Raw genomic sequence first — 16,896 nt, 5'->3', positions numbered from 1 at the left:
TGACATTTTTCTGTCACACCATAGGACATAAACACACTGCTGCACACAAATATGAGTGTATACGAGTGCAGTACATTCTGATTTGTTTTTGTTTTGTTTTTCATTTTCCTTTTTGTACGTCCAAACACCAACAATTCTTCTAATGTTATCAACAAGTCATCCCAGCTAAACGAGTTACCTTGTGTATATTTAAACATAATTCTAAATACGAGCAGCAGACATGTTTAAGTGCCGAGGCATTAAAAACAATCCATAAATGCATGATTATTGCAACATAAAACCAGTGTGACAGTTTCCCGTCAGCAGGCAGAAACTCACTCCTGACCCTTGTCCAGGGGTTGGGTAATTAACTTATTCCCAAAATCTGCAGTCAGGGAAAAGGAAGAAAACTATTACAAAGCTGTTGCTACCAACCGTCCCGATCAATGCTTGTGCTTTTCTCTTCTCTTTGTCCTTTGCCAGGTGCTTCCTGCCAGCAGAGAGTCGTGGCAGGTGTACAGCTCAGCTCCAAAGACCAGTAGGGCAGGTGTGTGTGCGTTGTGGCTCTCAAAGCAGACCATGTGTTCCACAGGATGCAGGACCAAACAACTGAGACAGCTCCTGGAAAAAGTAACCTTTGGGAAACTAATCCACACAAAAGACCTACTGACAGAATGCACAGCTCACCGAATGCCTTTCGCAGTTCATGTTCACGACCAAGCTTAATGTTATTCTTCTCTTATGTTTCTCTCTCTCTCTCTCTCCTCTCTCTCAGGTCCAGAACGCAGTTGATCCATCAGAATCTTGGCCAGAGGACTCAGACCTGCAGGTACGTGCAAAAGGATGGAGGTGCAGCTGAAGGCCTGGAATCAAGTTCAAACAGGTGGAGGAAAGCCACAAACAGAATATCGCCAAGCAATACAAGGTGCGTACCAGATACATAAGCTCATCAGTGAGGTTATTCCACTATCAATGCCATTTCATTCGTATTGCCGCACCACGGTCGTCATTTACGAAGGATTAACTCCATTAATTCGGCTCGATACTGCTTTAACATTACATTTAATTCATCAGTCTAATGGAAAATCATTTTGATCTCAATTTTCAAGCCAAGCGGAAGCTCAGTTGTATTATTTATTCTGAAACTGATTGTGTTCTCTTGAGTTGTGGCGCAGGCATTTCCCCACAAGTGCATTACAAAATATTCATTTTTGGCGACGCCAATCACCATGCTATAGCTATTGTTAGCCATCTGACGTAAGTGCATCTGCATGCTAATGAGGCACGTTGCTAGTTTTCACAAATGGAGCGCAGTAGTTTTTGGCAAGTTATGGACAATTTGGGTGTGTGTGTGTGTCGAACTCAAAGTGAGCATGGATTTATAGATCAGTCTAGCACAGTCTCTTAGTTCAGCCCGGCAACATCTGGCCCTTTTGAACAAAATAATTAACTATTGTTGACATTTGTTCTAGGTAAACTAAAGGAAATGGTCGAGCAGTTGCAGCTCTTGATGTTGCAAGAAAACTTCTCAAAACGTTTCCCATATAGCTTGACCTTTAAACATTTATTACTTTGAAGGCATCAAATATTTGGATGCAATCACTAGAAAGATCATATTGTAACACCATCAGCCCTTGATCTATACATGAGTCCATACAAGAGCACGTTTCTCACAGTTAAGTATACATGAGCATATACACAAAACACTTAAGCATTTCAGCAGAAAATAAAAAAATATAAGTTTGATAAAGGAGTCTTTGTTTTGGACAAGGACAATTTGCATATTAGTCAGTGTAATATAGTATCGTCATTCAAGTTAGTTTGGGGATCAATAAGGTTCATTAATTTTTATTCAGCATTATATTTAGATGCTTTCAATTATATATTAAGTGACAATTAAGATGTTAAGTGACAACATATTTATATTTCAATAAATGTCTCTAGTAATAAAATTTCAAATAGTTTCCACATAGAAATATTTAAGCTACATAATTTCCACACAAAATAATAATAATAATACAATTTAGCTTTGCTATCATTAAAAAAATGCTATTTTAAGTTGCAATAATAATTATAATTCTGACCTCATTTTATGAAATGGCGATATATTGTACTCAATTATTCATTAAGAAATCAGAATAGAGAATAACAAATAGTATGTGTGTATGTTGCAGCTGAATTGAACTAAAATGAGAGAGTTAAGGATAGTACTATGGAGGGAAATTCTCAATGTTTAACCATGATGAATATTTTTGTTGTGTCTGCATGCCATGTGCTGAGCTCATTTTTGATTTTTAAAATCTGTAAAAAATTCTCACTGGCCCCAGGTACAAGACAGGATAAACACACTATTAATATTATATTTCTTTATTCATCTATGTCAGATTTGTGTGCAAAAACCATCATGAGCGTGATTTTAAAAAGACATGTCTTTATGTGTTCATACTTTAGCTCACCTTAATTATTGTTAAAATAAAATGTTATAATATCTGTACAAACAGCCTGTATCATAATGTGTGTGTTAGAAAGGCTAAGCGAGTTAGTTATTCAGCAAATTTATTTTTCTAACTTCCTTTACAGGTAGCACATGAATTAAATCAAAGCTGCAGAGACTGCACAACAAAGTTCAATCCCATTCTTAATCCTCAACTGGTCAACTGATTGCATCATTCTGTTTTATTTTAAACACAAAGCACTTTAGTTTCTGTTCACAGTCTTTTGTACATGCCACTATTGCAGCCCTCCTTGAGTAGATTGTCTTTATGTTATGACATCTCCATGTCTCTAAATTCAAGATTTATTTATGCACAGCTGGATATTTTTGAAACAAGGAAACTATTGTTGTATGAAGCATGTAACCCTCGACACTCTGCATTTTAAACATTGAAAAATAAAGAGAGTTTTTCCAATTTTGCTGGTGTACTGAGAACTTGTTTTATGCTGATATGTTGAACTCTCTTCGTCTATTTGCCTAGGCACACTCCAGAAATCAAGATAGTGTAGGCAGAGGGCAAGTGTGAGGGCAAGACAGGTGTTTGGACGCAATCGTTGCTACTTGCATGCCTACTGAACTAAGCTCATTTTAACCTTTCAGGCCATAAAAGCGAAAAATGGAGGAACTTAGGGCCAATGATACCCAGTGTTGGAGAGAATACAAGAATGATGCAAAATGCCGGTAATGCATGAAAGAGGAGGTCAAGAATCTGACATCAGTGCTAAGTGAACTGCAGGAGGAGGAGATCGAGAGACCCCTTTGACTAATGAGGAGCCTGCCAACTTAGGGTGTCTAACTTTGAGGAGAGGCTTCATTGCATGCATGCAAAAGGCTAGGTAGGATGAGTTTGAGCGCTACAAACACAAACAACCATTATATTTCATTTCAGAATATCACATACAACAGTGCGACGAGAAGATCTTTTTCTGATATGACACAATTTAGTTTACCAAAAAAATTATATAATTTGTATCACAAAAAGGACAAAACCCACATGAACATCTATTGGTGTTACTTTTACCTGGCTGTGCGAGTTCATAACGGCACGTATAACACTTAACATTTAATTTTAAGCTAAAAGAATACTTCACCCCAAAATAAAAACTTGCCTGTAAATGTACCATACCATCAGACCACCCAAGATGTAGATGGCCGTATTTCTTCTATTCAAATGTAGCATTGCTTCATGCTCTCAATAAAGGATGCACTACAGTGAATGGGTGCCGTCAGAAAGAGCGTCCAAACAACTGATACCGAAACACCACAACAAGTAATTCACATGTCTTCAATTGATTAATTAACATCTTGCTGAAGTGACCAGCTTCATGTCTGTAACATACATACACTATTAAGGTGTTTACACTTTACATCTGTTTCTATAACGTTGATCGCTTTCCTGTTTGCATACGCTCTATAACTATATTACCTTAAGAGGGTATCACTAAAGAGTTCATTCCTGTTATCCTCGACATCAAAATCCACCAACATTGTTTGTTTTTCCTAATTAGCAGTGTATGAAACAACTCTTTATTTTACAGGCAATATTAATGAACAAAGGATGCATTTAAGCTGGAAGCGAAGGTTCCCGGGCCCAAAATGTAATTTCTATTAAAACACACAGCTGCGCTTAGCAAGACATTAATTGATGGACTCCAATCTCATGGTTTTATTTAACTGTTTGGACTCTCATTTTGAAGAGCACTCCTTTCAGTGAAGAGGATCCAGTTGTGAGCACATCATCCACATCTTTAAGCTGAGCAAATTTCAGCAAATGTGCTAATTTTTTCATAACTATTTCCTTTAAAAAACACATGTTCACAGCATATTTAAAATGAGCTAACAAAGCGTAGCCTCAGTGTTCGCTTTCTAAAATGCAAATTCAAGATACGCCTACTTTCTCATCTTGACTCAATGAAAGACGAGATTACAAAATGTAAAACACTGTAATTTATTGTAAGCAAGCTCAGAGAGAGCGTAGCATGCTGAATTTAAATAACCCCACAACGTATCCCTATTATTTTCTCTGTTTGAAATGCTGTATCTCAGCATTGCTAATCTAATACAGATAGCAGCAGCAGATTCAGATGTTGCTTTATTCTGAAGTGGAGAATAGATCTCATACGAATGATGTTAGACACAGACGTGACTAATGAGAAGTTGCTGCGCTGTTCTCTCCTCTAACAAATGCCTTTGGGTCCACCTGAGCCATGGCATGAATTCATATATGACTTTGCAGGTGCTAATCAAATAACATTATCAAAATTCAGTGTAATGACAAGACCCAGTGTCTGACACGTTTCTGATTTACAAACAAATCCTCAGTTGAACTGAAGATCGCATTGCATTTTATCCAAAAGTAAAATGTACTACAGAAATCTCAATAACCATTCATACATCGGAATATAGGTCGAAGTTCTGTGTAACAACAGAGGATTGCTTCTTGCTTCTTTTTGGAGCGTTTATTTTTAGATTCAGATTGAATAACAGATTTAGTGCATGCATAATGCAAATGCAGCCTTACTTTGATTGATTAAAGGAGGACACCGTGCTGGGTTTTGATGCTTAACAATAAATGCCAAAAAGAGCTGCAGTTTTAAGTTTTCCACTGAGCCAAAAAGCTACATGCAGTGATAAAGAGAGACATCTAAATATGATCATGGGATTCTATTGAAAGATTACTGCTCTCCAGTACAGTAATCTCCTGGCTGCATGAATTTCTAATACTGCATTTCACAAGGGACTTAACTGGATGGGAAAAAACACTGATGATTTGTTCCACTCAGTATAAATAACGTGGACCTGATTCATTGTTAATATTGCATTCTAATAGTTAATAGGTTCGAGAAGGAAGCCTAGACAATTATTTTGTGATTGTTGCCCATAAAATGTCGGGGCAGTTTCAGCAGATATCTTGCAGATGTGCCACAATTTTTTTGTCCATATTTCATTTAATGGCTTTATGTAAAATTTGCACTTTAACTAAGTAATTTAGTACACCATAGGACTATTTTAAAGGTTGTGAAAATGCAGTAAGCAGTTAAGCACTCTTGATTATGTTATGTTATGTTATGTTATGTTGTTAGTATGTTATGTTATGTTATGTTATGTTATGTTATGTTATGTTATGTAATGTTTATGTTGTATGGTATAGTATGGTATGGTATGTTATGGTATGGTATGTTATGGTATGGTATGAGTATGTAGTGGTATGGTTCAAAAATTGGGTTTGGTAAGTTATTTTTCTATGTTCACACCAAGGCTTACTTTATTTGATCAAATACATCAAAGAAATTACTTTGAAATATTATTACAATTTCAAATAACTATTTTCTATTTTAATACATTGTAGGTTTCAGTGTCACATAATCCTTCAGAACTTTTAATATGCCAAATGTTCAAGTAGCATTTCTTATTATTATCATTCTGTTTCATTTATAGTTTTTACATTTCCAAGAATTTCCAAGTTTACAATACAGCATGTATTTCATTTTATCAATTAAAGTCTTTGCTCACTTTGGATCAATTTAATATAAAAATGTTTCTGACCTTAAATATTTCAAGAACAACTGCATATTTGCAAAATGTATCCTAAAATCTTGATTTAAAAAGGTTAACAACCATTTACGGTTCTCTTTATTTTCTTGGATGTGTGAATATGTGAAAGATAAAAAAATCAGCAAGTCAAAGTAAAGAGTTGCTCATATATAAATGGAGGTATTGGTTTTCTGCTAAGCTATCAGAACAGATTCTGCTATTACAGTAGCACAGTAGATTTAGCAAAAAGAAAATATGGGATGGATTGGCAACATTTAATGGCACGACATTATGTAAATATCTGCGAAAATTACATAAAGCAGCAGCACATTAGCGATGTATGGCTGTGAACTCAGCGTTGTTGCTGTATATTTCAACATAATTGCATCAACAGTCAGTGTCATGCACTATAAATACTAGCCTTCAATATTCAGTTGTACTACTACTCTGCAATCTTAGAAAATGTTCTCTACTACGTTTATCACCTAAATTCACTAATAAACTGCATTTATCGCCTGTGACAGACTATTTAGCTAACATTTGGCCATCGGGTCTGGTGTAAAGACTGGCCACCTGTGCGAGGCAATAATCAGGCTGGTAATTATGTGAATATTATGTTCCATAGAATGTCTTTGAATGTAGGTTTTCATGCTGCAAAGAAAGCGTATCTGGAAACGGAGAACCGGGTGAATAAATTGCAACTCATTCAATCCCAGAAAGATTATGGAATTGCACAGGTCAATATTAGCAGATTTATGAGTAATCATGTATAGAGTCCAGTCTGTTCAAGGGCTTGTGCAGTGACTTTAATGTTGGTAAATCAGTATTATTTGCCAGCAGTAATTGTATGCCAAAGCTTCTGAAAATAGATATAGTGATTTGTCTTTTGAAATATGAGTACAATATGAAATAAATATGAGATATGGGCCATCAGCTGGTCTAGATCACAAATGAACTTTCTTTTATCAACCTGAAAGAGGTTGTGACAATGCCTAGCTGACTCACCAAATAAATAAATACATGAACATGAAATATTGATTTCAGCTTTTATCATGTGAGAAAGAAAGAGCACGCAGAGGGAAACGAGAAACTTAAAGCCAGCATGGAGACCGGTTTGCCAGGGACAACTCTCAGATATATAGTTTTGCGTCATTATGACCGCAGAATACTGTGATTGACCAATCAGAATCGAGTATTCTGTAATGACACCACATAGCCAGGTCAGCGAAATACAAAACAGTTTTTTCTCCAGAACGGGCTCTGGTGTGGTTTTACATAGACCGGCACGATGATCACATTTCAGTGCCAAGAACAGAATATTGGAAAAATATCATGGGAAAGAGGAGTATCTATAAATGCACATTTTCGTTTAAGCAGCAGTTGCTTAGCCACAGTGGACTGCCAAATTCACAGCTAGAGAAAGACAGAGAAAGGAAAACCGCATTGGTTCTCTGAAAGAGCGTAAAGTGACAGAAAAAGAAAAAACGGTTCAGAAAGAAGTATAAATGAGAAAAGAACACACTTCCTTGTGTATGAGGACTCTTACAACACTGCAGACGTCTACACAAGTTATGCTCCAGTGCGCCCGTCTGACACTGTGTCAAAACAGAGAGTATGAGAGGTTCACTGATGCCTGCAAACTTCTGCCTGAGTGCCTTACACAAGCCAGAATATGACAGAACTCCAACGCCTCCCGTCCGACTCAAACCCATTTACCAGCGCAAAACACTGAAGTTTAACAGCATATCACTCTCTCTCATAAGAAGGCAAATGAGCAGCGTGTTAAAGGAAATGGGAGAATTCACCAGAAATGAAAATTGTCATCATTTACTCACCCTCACATCATTATAAAACAGATGTCAAACTGCTGTATTCTATCAAATGAGCGAATGGTCACCAGACGACTGCAAGTACAGCAGTCAATATAGGAAAGTTTTTCATGCATATTTAATTGTGGCACATTACAAGCAATTATCAGATGCTTGAAAGCAAATAATATTTGCAATTATCATTGACAGTAAACCTGGTGCATGTGATACATCGCAATATCATGAGCGAATAACTTTTTCTTTCACAAAAGCTATTATATGGCTCAGAGAGACTTTTATAGCACACGCATTTTAAGTCAATTTTAATTGTACTGGACAGCTAATAGTCATCATTCACTTTCACTGCATGGAAAAGAGCAGTACAGAGCAGCAAAATTCTTAAAAATATCTCCTTTTATATATTTCACGGAATAAGAAAGCGAGCATGATGAGTTCATGAAAATGATTCGAATAAAATGTTGATTTTTACTTTTTTACCATGTTTTACTGTTATCAGCTTGTGTGGGAAACTGACAGGGATAAGTGATGCCATAACCATAAAGACATCTGGATCAAGATACGGGTCCTGGATGACTGATCCACTTGCCCCCGACGGGCGATACGAGGGTGAGTTCATCAAATCTTTACTGCCTTAACTCAATTCATCCGGATTCTTTGTGTAAAAGAAAACGGGTTTAATCACTTCACATCCCTCACTTTAATCTCAACTGGTTTTGATTTTTTTGTCTTCTTAGCTAAAATGTCTCTGACTTCGTCTTATCAGCACTCTTTTTGTCCCTGCAGTATATTTTCTTGTAAACATGCCAAGAGTGTGTTTTATTAAATTACTGGCACACATTAAGATGCAAATGATAGGTGTAAATCTTGCAAGATTTCATTAGTGTGGCAGCAAAGCCATTCCCAGTAAGAGCTGAATGATGTCTGTTAATTCCTGCGCCAGCGTTTTCCCACATACAAATGTTTGTATATTACTGCTGGTCTCATATCTTTGTTTTCAGACATACTTTAGTATTCTGAGCTAAAAGCAAAATCTTGTAACGCCTGTTTTATTTCCTTGCCTTTGTACAAGCTTTTCTGTCTTTCTCCAATTTCTTGAACAAATTTAACACATCCATCTTGGTTAGATGTCAGTAGCGCAGTAAGTTGCTTGACAACTAATCCATGATCCCATCATATATTAATGCAACAACTTCAAAGAGGATGGCTGAAGGTGAAGCGGTGGAGTTTTTAGCTCCTTTGAGATGGATCGATACAGTAGAGGAGCCCAGAAACAGAAAGGCATCTGGCCTGCAGATCTGTCTGAGCCTTAAATGATTGATGAGGGGTCAGAGAGTTGCCCTTGCCTGAAGCCCCTGATAGCCTTAGTATTTGTTTTAACAGGAATACACACTTAAAAGGGTCAGACAGTTTAAAAACATGCTTGTATTAAGAATTGGATTTTAGGAAGTCAGTTTAGGGCAGGGAAAGGATAATAGGCAAGTAAAGAGCAAACTTAAATACACCGAGCCCAAGACAGCGATAGAATGCTGACCTTGACTGTCAGAAAGAATCAATGACATAAAAAAGGCGTCCATGATAAAGAAAAGGGGAGAAAATTAATGTCATGTGGTGTAACCATGCAGTAAAAACAATAGCATATTTATGCTTAATATGCTATTGCTATGCTTTAATAGCATATTTATATATTTATATAAATATACATTATTAGATATTTTTGGATCTTAATCCAAGCTTTTTGTTTTGTTCACCATTTGACTTTTATTTGGTCGACGGAAGTTTTCATCATTTTAATTAGCAGTGAAGCAGTATAATTATTTTATTCTGCTAAATAATAATGAAAAACTAAACAAAACTGCTTAATAAGGTATTCTTTAGGAATTTCATTCATTTGTATTAAAAACCTCTTGAAAATATAAATAAAAACCATTTTCGGTAGCACTTTATTTTACAGTTCTGTCCCATGAGTAATAACTAGGTACTAATCATGAACATACCCTTAACACTAGTGAACCTTAACTCTTTATAGTGCCGTATGTTTTAAGTAAGTACATGTAAGTATGTAAATATTTAAAGTAAATAAAGTGTGTATTCATTTTTCCTCCAGGTGTGGTACATGGACGGTTACCACAACAACCGCTTTGTCCGGGAATACAAGTCAATGGCCGACTTCATGTATTCAGACAAACTTCACCTCACACACGGCTTCCTCACTTCTGGTCGGGAACAGGCAGGTGGTCTACAATGGCTCCATCTACTTCAATAAGTTCCAAAGTAACACCATCATCAAATTCGACTTCAAGACAGCCACCATCAGCAAGTCCAGGTCAGCTGGATTACGCTCGCTACAACAACCGCTACCACTATTCTTGGGGTGGCCACTCCGACATTGACCTAATGGTGGACGAAGGTGGACTTTGGGCGGTATATGCCACCAATCAAAATGCAGGAACATTGTCATCAGCAAGATCAACCCACTGACCCTGCAGGTCATCAAGAGCTACACCACCAACCACCCAAAGAGGAGCGCAGGTGAAGCCTTCATGATCTGTGGGACGCTTTTATGTTACCAACGGATACTCAGGAGGGACGAAGGTCTACTATGCTTTCCATACCAACTCCTCTACTTATGAGTATATCGACATCCCATTACAGAACAAGTATTCCCATATCTCCATGCTGGATTATAACCCTAGGGACAGAGCTCTATATCGCGTGGAACAATGGACACCAGGTGCTGTATAACGTCACCTTGTTCCACGTTATTCGCTTCTGAGGAACTCTAAAGTGACAATCTCCATCCTTTGTTATATACAGTAGCACTGATGGAGTTTATTACTGAAAAAAGGGTAATGCCTGATTATTGTTTAATAAAAGAAGACATAAAATGTATCAAAAGTAATAGTTAATGGCAACATAACGAACAGCTGCCAAAAGGTCTTTTTCTTTTGTAAGCTTTCCTTAGATAATTGTGTTTGAATTTTCACTGCAAAAATGTGTTAATTAGTATTTTTGTCTCATAGTCCAGTAAAAATATTGAAACGTTCTTAAAGGAGACGTTGGATGCAAAAATCACTTTTACATGGTGTTTGCATATAAATGTGTCTTAGCAGTGTAAGAGAATTTTCATCCATTTTTAAATCCCAGAACAACCTAAACAGTCAATAGTTTTGGTGTTGATGGTAACGCGCCACCGAATACAGAAAAAACAGAAGAGACCGGAAGAGGTGGGAGAGCAGTAGCTCTTTATCATGAACAGAGCTGTTTCTGACAAAGTAAAGAGTGTTGTTTTACACAACCTTTGAGGACTTTTTGACCAAAGTATGTAACAGACATTTCATGGAGACCCTAAGAGTAATACCAACTTGTGGAAAATGGGCATCTAATGTCCCCTTTAAAACAAAAAACTATTTACTTTTGAGAAGCAAACTGTAATATATATATATATATATATAGATAGATAGATAGATAGATAGATAGATAGATAAAACAAACAAAATTTTGCTTCAAGTAAATTAAGCTGTTATTTTAGGTAAATTTAATCATTTTAACTGCAAAACAAAAACACTGATTAATTAAAATATTTTTTACTGTGTTCCTAGTACTTAGTACAGCTATTACAAACATGATTTAGTTACATAGCAGAGGCAAAGAAGTGTGACGCAAGAATGATATCATTAGTTACCCAGTTATGTCCTTTGTATCGAGAGCAATCCAAACTATTTAACATCAACTAAAGAACCGAAGGCACTGACTGTTGGAGGCACTCTGTTAAAGAACTGCAGTGTGTTGTTGTGACTCTATGTAGTTTCTGATTTTCGTAAAGATCTGCATGAACATTTTTAGCACTACGATTCACATGATTGTATTTATTTTTTTCTCGCAGTAATATGAACCTTGTATGTGAAAAAGAGATTAGATTAGTGATGGGTTTGCTATTCTTCTTGCCATGTTTCATTTTTGCTGTAACTTTTGTGTTCATTTTTTACATTTGTGTTACTAAAGTGACTTTTAAATAGTAGGATGGATTGTAGAAAAAGACATCAAGAGTATATATGTATAGATATAACTTGTCAGCAAAAAAAAAAAAAAAGGTATCAAAAGACAATGTGAAAAAATGTATTTACAAGGTATTATTCTTTGACTGTGTTTCAAGACAGATCCATGTGTCAGCTGTTAGAAGAAATAGATGGCATCATCTAAAACTGTTACGCTTGCATCCGTGTTGTACTTGCGATGTGATTCATATCAATAAAGCCAGTCTTTATTTTACACTTCTCGCCTAAAGGAAATAAAATCATGTGCAATATGCGCATAAAATCTGAAAAATATCTATCTATATAAACGTATAAAACAATAATCCTCGTTTGTCTGCACAGGAAAAGATTTTGTGCGGATAATGACCCTACTCCAGCTTCCGGAGCCAAGGGAAATGTCAAATGGGATTGAATAGTCTAAAGGAAAAAATAGGACCAGTCTAAAGGTAGATATCATTACCAGCCTATATTCTTTCTCCATGGCAACGGGGCAGAAAGTGATGACCTCATCTGTTTGGCTGCAGCGAAAGAGCTGATCTGGAAGCGGTGGGACACGCGCTAAAGACAGAGCAACTCATTAGCCCTCAGCTCTTCTCTAAAGGCAGTGTCAAATTGAATCGTCTGGTCTGTCTGCGCTCAGCAAATGCGCATTTAATTCAAGCCACCGTGACACTGGCAAACTGCTATTCAGGAAGACATCAAGCGCTAAAGGTGCTTAGATTTAATGGCATTTCTTTCTTCTTTCATCTCAAGGTAGCCATCAGAGCAGCTAATCTAATTCCCCTCAACTCATCAGTGCCACGGAGCCAGCACATAATTGAGCTTCTCTATGTGACGTTCTCATGGCGTGATCAAGAGTCATCTTCATCCTTTATAACTGTTTATAATGTCATTATTTCACATCGAACGCCTAACACTTGCAGATGACAGACGAGGGATGGTTCACCTGAAAACTTTCATTCTCATCTGTTTAGTCACGTTTGCGCGTGGACTATCATGTTCACAAAATCATATGCACTCGTAGTAAATGATGCCAGAATTGTCATTTTTGGGTGAACTTTCCCTTTAATGCCATATTGAGCTGTATTGCAGTTTTTTTAACAGGCGGTTTGGCTGGGTAACGTGGCCCTGTTAGACCACTGCTGCTAGGTGGCGTGACTGGCACCATCTGGCTGGAAAAAACTAATCTTCGTCCATTGAGAGCCACTCAAAATGTGCCACGCAGTACATTCTGTTGAAGACATTTTTCAAGCAACATATAAATAATTCAGGTTGGAACCTACAGTTATTTTTCGTATAGATTGAATACGTCATACAAAGTTATAAACTTTATTTTGTTTTGGCCTTTTATTTTGTTGTTGGTCACTTTGTGGAACATTTGTTTTTGCATGTTGTGCTCTGTCCCAGCTTATGCATGCATTAAGGTGTTTCTTCAGACAGCCATGGAACTGCCATTGAGATGAATGGGGACTACCAATAGCTCAGTACGGATATTACAGGTCTCCTTGAGCCTAACCAGCTCAAATTTAATTAAACAGTATGTTAAATGCATCCTCGGGAAGTTTAAAGTTTAAAATGAATAGAAAGAAGTGGCGCTTTTGAAGTCAGGTTTCTAGTCCAGCCCTTATTACAAACACAAAAATAAGTGCACTTAATCTGATCTTTTTTATCTTGTCCTTCTTGACGTGCTAGCCAACTCTTACTAGCATAAATGCAACAGTCCTGATGTGCACTGATCAATTACACCTTTAGAAAAACCTGTAGTTTTCTATATACTTGTATACCCTAGTATAACCTAATTAACAAGCACAGATGGCAGACAAGTGACCTTATCAACCACAGCAAGATATCCGGGCATTTAACAGCTATCTGGTTATTAGTTAAAATTATACAGCAGAATGAAAAGTAAAAACTCTTTATTATGATTTAATGAAAGATTATGTAGACAAATATAACCAATGTGCATTAATATGACCATTAATACGCATTAAGAAACATGAGCAACATGGTCACATGAAAGCTGATTGCAATCATAAAGCGAGGGTAATTATGAAAACTGTCTGAGTCTTGTCTTTTTAATCATTTTCAGAAGCTATATAAAGTATTCTCAGAACTGCTGAAATGTTCTGATGTGTCGTTCATCAGGATTTGAGACCTGAGGAAAACAGGGTTCGTTTGGTCCCTAAGGACGTCCCTAAATGTGCACTTATCATTTTAGCTACAGCATCGGCTTTCTTCCTCTAACTGCTCTCCTCTCTCAGTTGTCTTCCTATAGTGGAAATGGCTTTTAAATAAATCACATAGAGTGAACCACACTGTGTTGGGTAAAGAGTATATCCCATGTTGCTTTGCTCCTAATGCCTCTGAAGTGGAACATGTTTTCTATAATATCTTTTGTTTATATAAAATAGGATGTATTATTTATCCAAGCCTGAGTAATAGTCACTCGTTAATAACCTTTAGTGCAGTTTTCCAATACTGTGGTATAGTGTATGGTATACTGTGTTGAACATATAAAGACTAAAAAGACATCAAATCTAACTACAATGCAATCATAAATTTGGCTTCTTTTTTTTATCTCAAATCATTTTTGTCAACCGGTTAAGTTAGCATCATCTTGGTTCCCTTAACTCAGTTTCCTTCAGGATAACTTTCCCAAATAAACACAAATTGTATGAATTTTGTAGATTAAACACAGTCTGCAGTGATAAAGAGTTATAGGCTATAAACAAGCTGCACCATGGTCACATGAGTTCAATGTCACCAACATTAAGCTTTCAACAACTCGGTCGTGTTTCGTTTTTATTTAAAGTGCTTTACTTAAAAGACATTTTCCTGAACACTGGAGTTTTTTTTTTTTTTTTTGCAGGAGAGAGGTTTGAATGGTTTGCAGGTGCAGATGAGTCCTGTTGATGAAGTTTAATGTCCCTGACAACAATCGGCCTTTTGAAACAAGTAAAAGCTTTAAAAATCACAAGGGGGTATTACTGATATGTTTTAAACTATATAATAATATATTAAATGTCTTGAGTTTGTGTTAAACACATAGCTTATTTTAGGCATCTAACCAAAAAAAAAAACTATTCGAAAAACCCATTGATTTTGATGACGATGGAACCAGAAGTGTTAAAAATAATTTTGTGTTTTGGGCTGCAGAGATACATCACCCCTTTAGCACTTTTACACTGAAGTATTTTAATACTTGGTAAGACAAGGGTTAGGAGGCACTTATGTTTACTGCACATCAAGTGAAGTGACATAAACTCACATTTTTAGAGGAATGAGACACCTACATTATGAAAGCAATGAGTTAAAGGTTATCTTTAAAAAGCGCTGATAAACGCCAAACATGACCGAGTCAATGCATTATTTAGTGGATGTTTTATACAAGCAGTACAATATTCTTTTGCTCGGTTGTTCTCTTGCCTTGCTGTCTGTTTCTCACCTCACCTGGGATGTGTGAGGGTGCTAAAGTGTTGCTGTGCATACCTCTGCAGCAGCCCAGAGCAACACCTCTCTCCTGACTGATAATGGCTTTTCAGAAAACGGAGCATCTGCTCTGTGCTATTTTTACCTTCTTGATTCCCTCTCGGTTCTGTCTTCAGGGGGGCTGAGCTATTGCAAAGATATACTGTCTGAGGCACCAAGGAAGATCCAGAAACCTGTTTGCCAACACAAAATATTGGGAATCCTCCTATCAAGGAATGTTTTCTCTGAGGAGTCAAAGGATTTGGAAAGAAGATTGTCTATCTATCTATCTATCTATCTATCTATCTATCTATCTATCTATCTATCTATCTATCTATCTATCTATCTATCTATCTATCTATCTATCTATCCATCCATCCAATGTTATCAAATCTAGCAAAATTACCCAGAACTTTACAAAACTTCAGTAATTACTAGAGCGTTACCATGATCTTCAGTTTAGAAAACTGATCCAAATAATTAGTAATTCCTTGTGAAGAGTTTTGTAATGTCATTACAAGGGTACCATGACCTTCACTTTAGAATTAATTATACATTATGCATTTTCCATATTAATTATTAACCTCTACATAGTAGTTCTTAGGGAGGAATGAAGCTACTACTACTAATATTCCATTACTCACGTGTTCTTCTATAGTTAGTCATTAATGATGGCGTGTTGCCATATTCAAAACATTTGAAAATGTTTCAATCTACAAACCTATATGCGCTGACAAATGTTTACATTCATTCTCAATTCTTTTGTTCATGTTGCACTCGTAGACTGCCTGCAAAACTCAAAATATTTATAGAAAAACATAACTTTTATTATATGTATTATTTATATTATCACTTATTATGGCTATTACATTTAAAGAACAATGTTTAAAGATGCATATACTATAAATATTAATATTACACTGTGTGTTGGCTGCTCATAGTCCAAAGTGTCCCAAAAATAGTCTGCCATAAATCCAGTAAAGGAAAGGGAATATGAATCTATATTGGGATTTTTTGTTGCTGTTGTTGTTGTCTTTTCTTTCAAGCTCAACACAGAAAGGGGACTTGTCTCTTTATTTTAGATGTTCACCACATGTTACCGCTCCATTCCCATCATGACTTAAAAAGGCTGAGCCTGAGGACTACACACAATGCTACTTCTGAGTAATAGGGGGAACGCTGGGGGGGGTCCGTTTGATGTACCGCAGCTTCATCAATCGGAAAGCTCTGTCCGTCTCATCTCCAGTTCAGTGAGAGCGCCATTATCACACCTGACTTCACTAAAACAATTGAGTTGATTCTTTTTATTAAGCCGCTGATAATTTCTGCATTGTCCCGATATGTCAGGATATCAAAAAAGTATTAAATTAGTCGGGGAAAAGTGCTTACATCTCTATAAAATCACAATAATGTGCTTCTAAGAAAAGAAATCCATGCTTCTGTGCACCACCTGTGCTCAGGGGTGATTAGTTGAGACGAATATTGCTGATTTGCATATAATGGATCTTCATAAGGTAGGTTGTTCTCATCTTGTGCGCTTTCGTAAGAATCCCACTCA

The 16,896-nt window shown here is 36.6% G+C and overlaps 1 pseudogene; it reads left to right on the top strand.

The window, feature by feature from the left end:
• The window catches only part of LOC122344792, an 11,915-nt pseudogene extending 1,306 nt beyond the window's left edge, over window positions 1–10,609 (top strand).
• Window positions 10,610–16,896: the final 6,287 nt, after the last annotated feature.

This window comes from Puntigrus tetrazona, chromosome 5 (assembly GCF_018831695.1).
Source record: "Puntigrus tetrazona isolate hp1 chromosome 5, ASM1883169v1, whole genome shotgun sequence".
Taxonomy (NCBI): domain Eukaryota; kingdom Metazoa; phylum Chordata; class Actinopteri; order Cypriniformes; family Cyprinidae; genus Puntigrus; species Puntigrus tetrazona.
Note: the sequence above shows the minus strand (reverse complement) of the source record. Positions and strands in the feature narration are given on the sequence as shown.